At 34.6% G+C, this 7983-nt stretch overlaps 1 long non-coding RNA gene across 1 annotated transcript; it reads left to right on the top strand.

Annotated features, from left to right (window-relative positions):
• Positions 1 to 2527: 2527 nt before the first annotated feature.
• LOC131942591 (uncharacterized) lies at positions 2528 to 4430 on the top strand. Its single transcript, XR_009386787.1, has 4 exons — positions 2528 to 2633; positions 2801 to 2943; positions 3326 to 3390; positions 3707 to 4430. It is a non-coding gene; the product is annotated as an uncharacterized LOC131942591 (long non-coding RNA).
• Positions 4431 to 7983: the final 3553 nt, after the last annotated feature.

Raw genomic sequence — 7983 nt, 5'->3', positions numbered from 1 at the left:
CGAAGACTTTGCAAAGCAGGCCTTGGCAATGTGACCTTGCTTACTGCACTTATAACAATATGCAGACTTGAACTTGCACCGATGAGATGCGTGGGGACCTTTGCATCGATGACATTTTTGATAATTATTACTAGATTTAGATCTAGGCTTTAAACGTGCAGGCTGTTTAGCATAAGTTGGAATGCTCTGATGGGGTTGGTGTTTGTTGACTAACCTGCTGTTTACTGCATGGATCTCTGAAGGCGTTAGAGATTTCGCCGCATCTGATGATTGCTGGAATGAAGTTGCTAGTTGTATTGCTTTTTCTAATGTTAGATCTGACTTGAGCAGCAACTTTCTTTGAATATCAGGGCTGTTTACACCTGTCACAAACTTTTCACATAGTCTGTCAGACAGCGTGTCTCCGAATTCACAATATTCACTTAAATGACGTAAAGCAGCAACGTATTCTGATATTGACTCGTTTGGTTGACGAGTCCTACCGTCAAATCTAGCTCTACATAGAAACTTTGATGGGGTAGGCGCATGGTGGTCTGTTAGCAATTTGCTCAGCTCGTTAAAGCTCTTGGTAGTTAGACTAGCTGGTGCGCATAAGTCCTTTAGTAGCCTAAATTGTTGAGGCCCTATGACTGTTAACAAAATAGCTCTCTTTTTGGCTTCTATCGTCACGTCGTTTGCTTCAAGGTAAAAGCTTAACCTATCTAGGTAATCGTGAATGATTTCATCATTCGAATCAAATTCTTTTATTTGGCCATACAGCGCCATTATTCTAGAAATACTTAACTAATATGCTCTAGCAAACCTCTTTTTTGCGTAAGTAGGTGCTCTTTCTAGTGGATTATTTATCCTTCGTCGCCAATGTGATAGATTGGAATCACTGACGAGAAGCCACATTGGTTGTTAACAGTAGTTTATTCACACCATGAGGAGAGAGAGAGAGGGCGGAAGTGACGAGACATTTATATACACAACATGTAAGGGACATCACTCAAGATAACAATATAAATATAATACTAATACAGAAGAGTGAGTTCCCTTGACTTCACAAGTCTCACTATATTACATCTTGAAAGAAAACATAAATTAATTATAGATTAATAGGCAAATATAGCAATAAAGTATAGCTTTAGATTTTATTCAGCCTACTAATAAATAATTAAATAGCCCTAAAGTAGTACTAGATATTAGTTAAATCACTAGTATTGTGTAGGGTTATTTTTATAAAAAAAACAGATCACATCTTATAAAATAAAAATAATTTATTTAGGACCTAGTCCTATCTTTTGGAGATCTAAAATTCTAAATGAAAAATAAATTATTAATTAGACCAACAATAGGCATAGTATGCTAAATCTATTTTAGTATTTAAATTTAAGGCTCGGCCATCTACTAAAAATTTTATAAATGTCATAAAATGGCCTACTTAATTATAATTACTAATTAGTAACTAATTACTATTAGGCCTAAGTTTAAACTAGAGATAGCCTATTTTATTAGTAGAAAAAGTATTAGCCATAGTTAAGATGGTATAGCCTTATGTAAATTAATGTAATCAGTGTTAGATATTATGATATCGATCAAGCATTTATTATATAATATCGGAAAGGGGCCTAGCACTCTCTTAGTCATTAGTCTATTAGGTCTTACAGGTAGTTTAGCCTATTTATATATTATATAGGCTGTTATTTAAATTAGGCCAAAGGCTTATTAGGAAAAGGCTTAATAGGCTTTAGTTTTTAATTAGGCAACAAGGCAGAGGCTTAATGTTGCTTATAGATTTAATTTGAAATTATTATGATATACGCTACTCTGCGACTATCACTATAGACTGCTATAGAGTATATTATAGCCTAGGCCTATCTAAATAAAATAATTCAACTCACTAAGCTTACTATAATTTTTAAAAATGTTAAGTTAAGTATTCAGCTTTCTATGTCAGCTAAGGCCCATAATTGTAATTATCCTACTGTTAGATCTATTAATTATTTAATAATTAGTAGGCCTAATTATAGGAATTAGGTCTGATACATTAAGTCCTATACATTGGTCGTAGAGTAATACTATTGGGCTAGTAATTATATACAATATCTATACAAGCCTACTTATCGTTAATTTGGAAGTCTTTGCATTGACCTTAGTTTTCAGATGTAGCAGCCTAATTTTTATCAGATTATACCATAAAATCAAAAGTAGACTTGTAGATCTTTTTAAAACAAGGCATGAAATATTAATTTAAATAATATAAATTAAACAAATAGCCTAAATAACAACTACACAAAGTTAAAGTCATAATAACTTTTTATAAAGGTATCTTGAATTTCAACTGGAGGTAGTTTTGATAAATATTAGTATTCTGAACATTAAAATAGGTAGACTTAACATAAATTTGTTCTGAAAACATATTTAGAAATTGGTTTTAAAAAATGAGGTTAGGATTGGGGTGATAACTAGTTGAGGATTAGATATGATATTCATTGTGTTTATCCATGTTGTAATTTCTCTTTTTCTTTTACAGATTCATCCAGAAAAAAGGGAAGATCTGATTTTTACCAGTAATAAGACTACAGCATACTAAATGACACAAGATGTTCTTTCTCTATTACCTCTTACATTTGACATAAAAGTAGGAAAAGGTATGACAATTATTAATAAGCTGCTTTAAATTTTATAATTTGTTTTTTTATAACTTAATTGTACCATTTTTATTTCCAATAATGATAAATATAATTTAGTGTCATTTATATTTTAAAATATTTATATTATACTAGATATAATTTACTTCTATAATATTACTATCCAGGTTTAACAGTCTATGCCTACAACATAGATCTCCAGGACTTAAAGTGCACAAAATGGCAATCAGTATATCACAAGTGTTATAACACATGCATCTAATCTGCTTCACTGGCGAGAACTGGTTGAATCCTCTCAAACATTAATCAGGTAAGTTATCACAAGTTTGCTTTGGTTTATTTTGAACATGTTGATTGAGATAGATTTTTATTTGCATAAATATTGCATTTAAAAAATATTTTACCTAGTAAAACCAAGTCAGTGGTGATGATTGATACAATATCATTATGTATTTTTTTAAATATTTGTTTTGCAAAATATGCTGATTTGCAGGAAGGATATATATATATATATATATATATATATATATATATATATATATATATATATATATATATATATATATATATATATATATATATATATATATATATATATATATATATATATATATATATATAAAACAGTATCATTTAGTGGTTTGTCTTACAAATTTGAATTATTTACTTAATCTGTCTTAACTGCTCAACAGGAACTAGGCATACCTAATGAGCGTCAAGCTGATACAGTAGATGTACATAAGAATTTTTACACAAGGTAAATATTGATAAATTTTAAGTTTTCTTTTTTTAAGGATACATGTAGTGTTTTGGGAGAAAGGAATTAAATTATTTAAATTAGGCCTAATAGTTTATTTCTCTAGCTTATGTTTCACTTAAAATAACTTAAATTTTTCCCCCTTTATCACTAAAGCAAAATTTTATACATATCTATGCCATGATTCATCTCATTCAATCACTTTTTCTTGTTTTGTTTTTATGTATTAAACTAATTTAAACTAAAGATTTTTTTTTTTTTGCTAATTTTATTATTTCAGATGGATGATTAAGAAAATCATTTTGTTTTGTTTCAGGAAGTGAAAATTGATGTAAAAGGCAACTAATACTTCCATCTACCATAGTTAAACAAGAATCTGCAAATGGTGATAATTGCAATAATCTTGATATATTAATGTTTGGCTTTATAATTATATGCAATTGTCAGGTTTCATAAATAAATTATTTCTCAAAATTTGATGTATTTGGTTTTCTTACTTTGTACATAAGATGCAAGTGATTGAAAGCTGAAAAGGGTTGTATGTAGTTATAGTATTCCCAGCACAAGTTGACATTAAAACAGCTGAAGCCCTTTAAAAAAAAAAAAAAAAAAAAAAAAAAATAATCTAGGAATGCTATTTCTATTAGCTGAGCATATATTTGGAAAAGAACTTAATTGTTTACCAGAGAATACTGTGACCCAGTTTGTACTCCAGGCAAAAAGTGTCTATGGTTAATATTATTAAGTTAAAGAAAAGTATCAAACAAACAGGATAATATTAATAAGCAAGACCTCCACACTAGAGAAGTATGGAATGAGTGTTGCATGGAATTCAAATCAACTTTGATGTTGCTAATTGCTACACTGGCCATAATTGGCCTACATTGATTTTTGCTGAGGTAGGCAACTGTTTTTGTTTAACTTTAGATGTCGACTAAATAAAGAAGAAAACTGACACGCCAATACCAAAATCAAGAACTTGTAAAGTTCGTGGTTGCTAAACCGAGAAGTCCTGAGTTCAATCTCCCGTGTAGATGAGGCTCTATAGTTGGGCATAGCAACCTATCTTTGGGATACAACACTTTTTCTTGGATTGACAAAAGATAAGAAAAGAAATCCAGAAAAAAAAGCAGCTGAACGAAGAAGAAAAAGGCTGGATATATTCGGTATCAACTGTACAATTTTAACAGACACACATTTCAAACTACACATGCATTTCAATGACAAAGTTTAGTGAAGCCATAATGTTGAGTTTGACTGAATGAAGAACGATATTGTTATTTCAAGCAAAGTTAAGGTTTATTGTCTTAAAGACATTGTCGTGGATTGATTTAGACTAAGACTTCTCTGTTAAATAAGCCGACAACGATGGCTCTTCTTATTTCTCGTCTTTGATGTTGCTTTCAAGAACTTGTATGAGATTAGATTACCTACATACATAAGGCTACAAAGTTTGGAATCTTGGCTTTCTAATAGTGGACCTGGCTACATGACATTACCCCCACCCCGTCAATTACCCCCCGCCCCCGGAGGAGACCCCCCCCCGTATTTACCCCCCGGGGCAATTACCCCTTGTCAATAACCCCCCTGGAGAATCCCCCCCCCCCCGGCCTCAAGTTATGATCCTAACTCAAACTCTATACCTATGTATTTCCTTAATCCTAATCGATAAAAAAAATGACCAAACCCTCAGCATTCACCTCAGCCTAAAACTTAACACATAACCAAAGCCAACTCTAGACTTAGGTTTCAGCCTAACCTTGACCATAACACTAACCCTAATCCTAGCCTTAATCCTAACCCTGACCATAACACTAACTCTAATTCTGAATCTAACCCTAGCCCTAACCTTAGCCCTAACGCTAACCCTAACCTTAGCCCGAACACTAACCCTAACTCTAGCCCTAACTCTAACCCTAGCCCTAACTCTAACGCTAACCCTAACCTTAGCACGAACGCTAGCCCTAGCCCAAACTCTAACTCTAGCCCTAACTCTAACCCTAGCCCTAACGCTAACCCTAACCCTAACCCTAGCGGTAACCCTAACCATAACCCTAACCCCAGCTGTACCTTAAGAGGTGTGTGCGTGGGGGGGGGGGGGAGATGTCCTCCTTGGGGGGGGGGGGTAAATGACAGGGGGTAATTGCTTTAGGGGGGGGGGCAGAGAACTAATAATCTGTAAGTCCTACTATTCAATACATTTGGTTAACACAATGTCGTCACACATGTAAAACAAAATAAGCAGTGTTTTTATTATTTGTATCCTTAAAAAATGCAAAATAAATGCTACGCCATTAACTCAACCCTCTTTTTTCTCGTTACATATCTTCACATAAAGCCACCGCCCAAAATGATGGTGACGTCAATATACAATCATAAAGTGGTCACCCATTAACGACGACTCACTCTTCAGACGATTTTGCACCCAACCCCCCTTCTCTAATTGTAACACATTTTCACAAAAAGCCAGATCTTCGCTTCCCCCCCCCCCCCCACCGCTCTCTTTAAAAACACCACACCTCAACACATAACCCCCTCCGCCGTTCCCCTGAAACTGCATTTTTACTTTCTCGTATATACGAAGTATAGAGAAAGTCTTGTAATCGTGCAAAAAAAAAATCGAGATTTTTTACAAATCTCGACGTTTTACACCTCACTGATACGGAAAAACATAATTTTGCAATCTTGTCCGTATGTCTGTGTGTGTGTCTGTGTGTAAACACGATTACTTGAGTACCGTTACAGCTAGGTTGATGAAATTTCATATATAAGTATTTTATCAAAATCGTAGATCCGTATAAACTTTTGAGTGATTTCCGATAACCGAAAGTGGTACTTTTTCTACTTTGAATTTTTCAAAAGCCTATACCTTGAGTACTATTTCAGATAGATGAATGAAATTTCACATGTAAGTAAAAGATCTAATTCTCTACCTTCTGTCAAATTTTGAGTAATGTCCGTTGACAGGAAGTACTAATTTACGCTATTTCCAATTTCTCAAAAAACGCACGTAAATTTATAAAGTACTAATAATGTTGCGCACTATTATGCACATCTTTATTTGACGTTCACTTGGTGTGCAATTCTTTTTTCTACGAGGTTTTATTCTATTTTAAAAAGTTTAAGTATTTAAAATGGATTAAAAATCATGTCTATATCCCGAGTTGCCATTCCCCGTACTGTTATATTAGAATATTCGAGAAAGTTTAGGGGAGATCACTCCCGGTTTATTATAATATGTACTGACCTCGATAAACATTGAGTTAATAAATGAATTAATACCATAAGCAATCTTTTAAAGCCCGAAATAACGGATGAAAGCAAAAAGGTGTCGTCACACTTTCCGATCATCCTTTCCCATAAATGAAAAAAAAGCCTGAACATACTAAAGGAGAGTATGGATGTTGATGGAGGATCCCAACGTTAAAAATTAAAGCAGCGCACAATTTCAGGAATCCATGTTACATATTATTATTTTCCGTAGGTATAACAAAGGTATTTACATTGTGTTTTATATTTTACGAGCCGCTATCATACGCCGCTATTTAGTTGTTTCATTTTCTACTTTTCAGTAATTCATAATTTGTGAATTCGACAGTAACAATGCTGCCAATGAAAATATTTGCTTTAAAACACTATCAGTAGCTCGTTAAGGACGATAACCCCCCCTCCCCACACTCCTTTCCCAAAAATCCTACCCCCCCCCTTCCTCGTGAAAGCAGCCCAATCTGAGTTACCTCCACTAAGTTTAAAATCGTTTCAAACTAAATTATCTGCCCCTAATAGCTGTCACTAAACCCTGCTCTACGATTGTAAACATTTAGCTTGAACCACAGCTCATCAGACCATGTAGGGATGGGGGTGGTAGGGATAGAGAGAAAGAGAGGGGGCTGCTAGGGGCGCTTACAGCTTGGTGTTTTCTATGGTATCCATGAAGAGAATTATTTATATAGAAGAAATATATATTAAACCAGCGTACCCGTCCCGCGCGTTGCTGCGGTCTCAGAAGACAGACTGACGCAATATTTTAAGAGGATTCCATAATTACATTAGCAATCACGTATTTTGTTACGCTTGTCATTGATTTCTAAATCTAAACAATTTAAATGTAATCAAAGCCGGTGTTATATTGCTTTCATCATAGTTGTTGAGGCGCAAATTCTACCGCACACAGTAGCCCATTGTATCCATAATGTATCGCACTCTTTAAAATGAACGTAGGCGCAATAGTGTTTATAATGGAACCCACACAGGGGAGCTAGACCACACGCCAGTGGTGCAGTAGACAACCTTAGGATATCCCAGGGCGCCAAATCGCATCCTGCCGGGGCGCCTGATTCCATATAGTCAAAAATTATTGTTGCCCATCGTGTCTTTAGTGTATAAATTAAAAAAAAAAACCAACGTAGGCGTCATAGTGTTCACATGGTAGCACGGGGCGCTTCGGGTTACGTAATATCCGGGGCGCCGGCGGCTGCGCCTGTTGTTGCTATTTTACCTTAGCCCCCATGCAGTTTTAATATCGCCGCCCTGGATTTTCAGGCGCCAAGCCGTTTATTAACAAAAATCGCACCCTCCAGGGAAACGCCCATA

The sequence above is a fragment of the Physella acuta genome, unplaced genomic scaffold (assembly GCF_028476545.2).
Source record: "Physella acuta isolate Inbredline_101_S28 unplaced genomic scaffold, ASM2847654v3 ptg000412l, whole genome shotgun sequence".
NCBI classification, from domain to species: domain Eukaryota; kingdom Metazoa; phylum Mollusca; class Gastropoda; family Physidae; genus Physella; species Physella acuta.
Note: the sequence above shows the minus strand (reverse complement) of the source record. Positions and strands in the feature narration are given on the sequence as shown.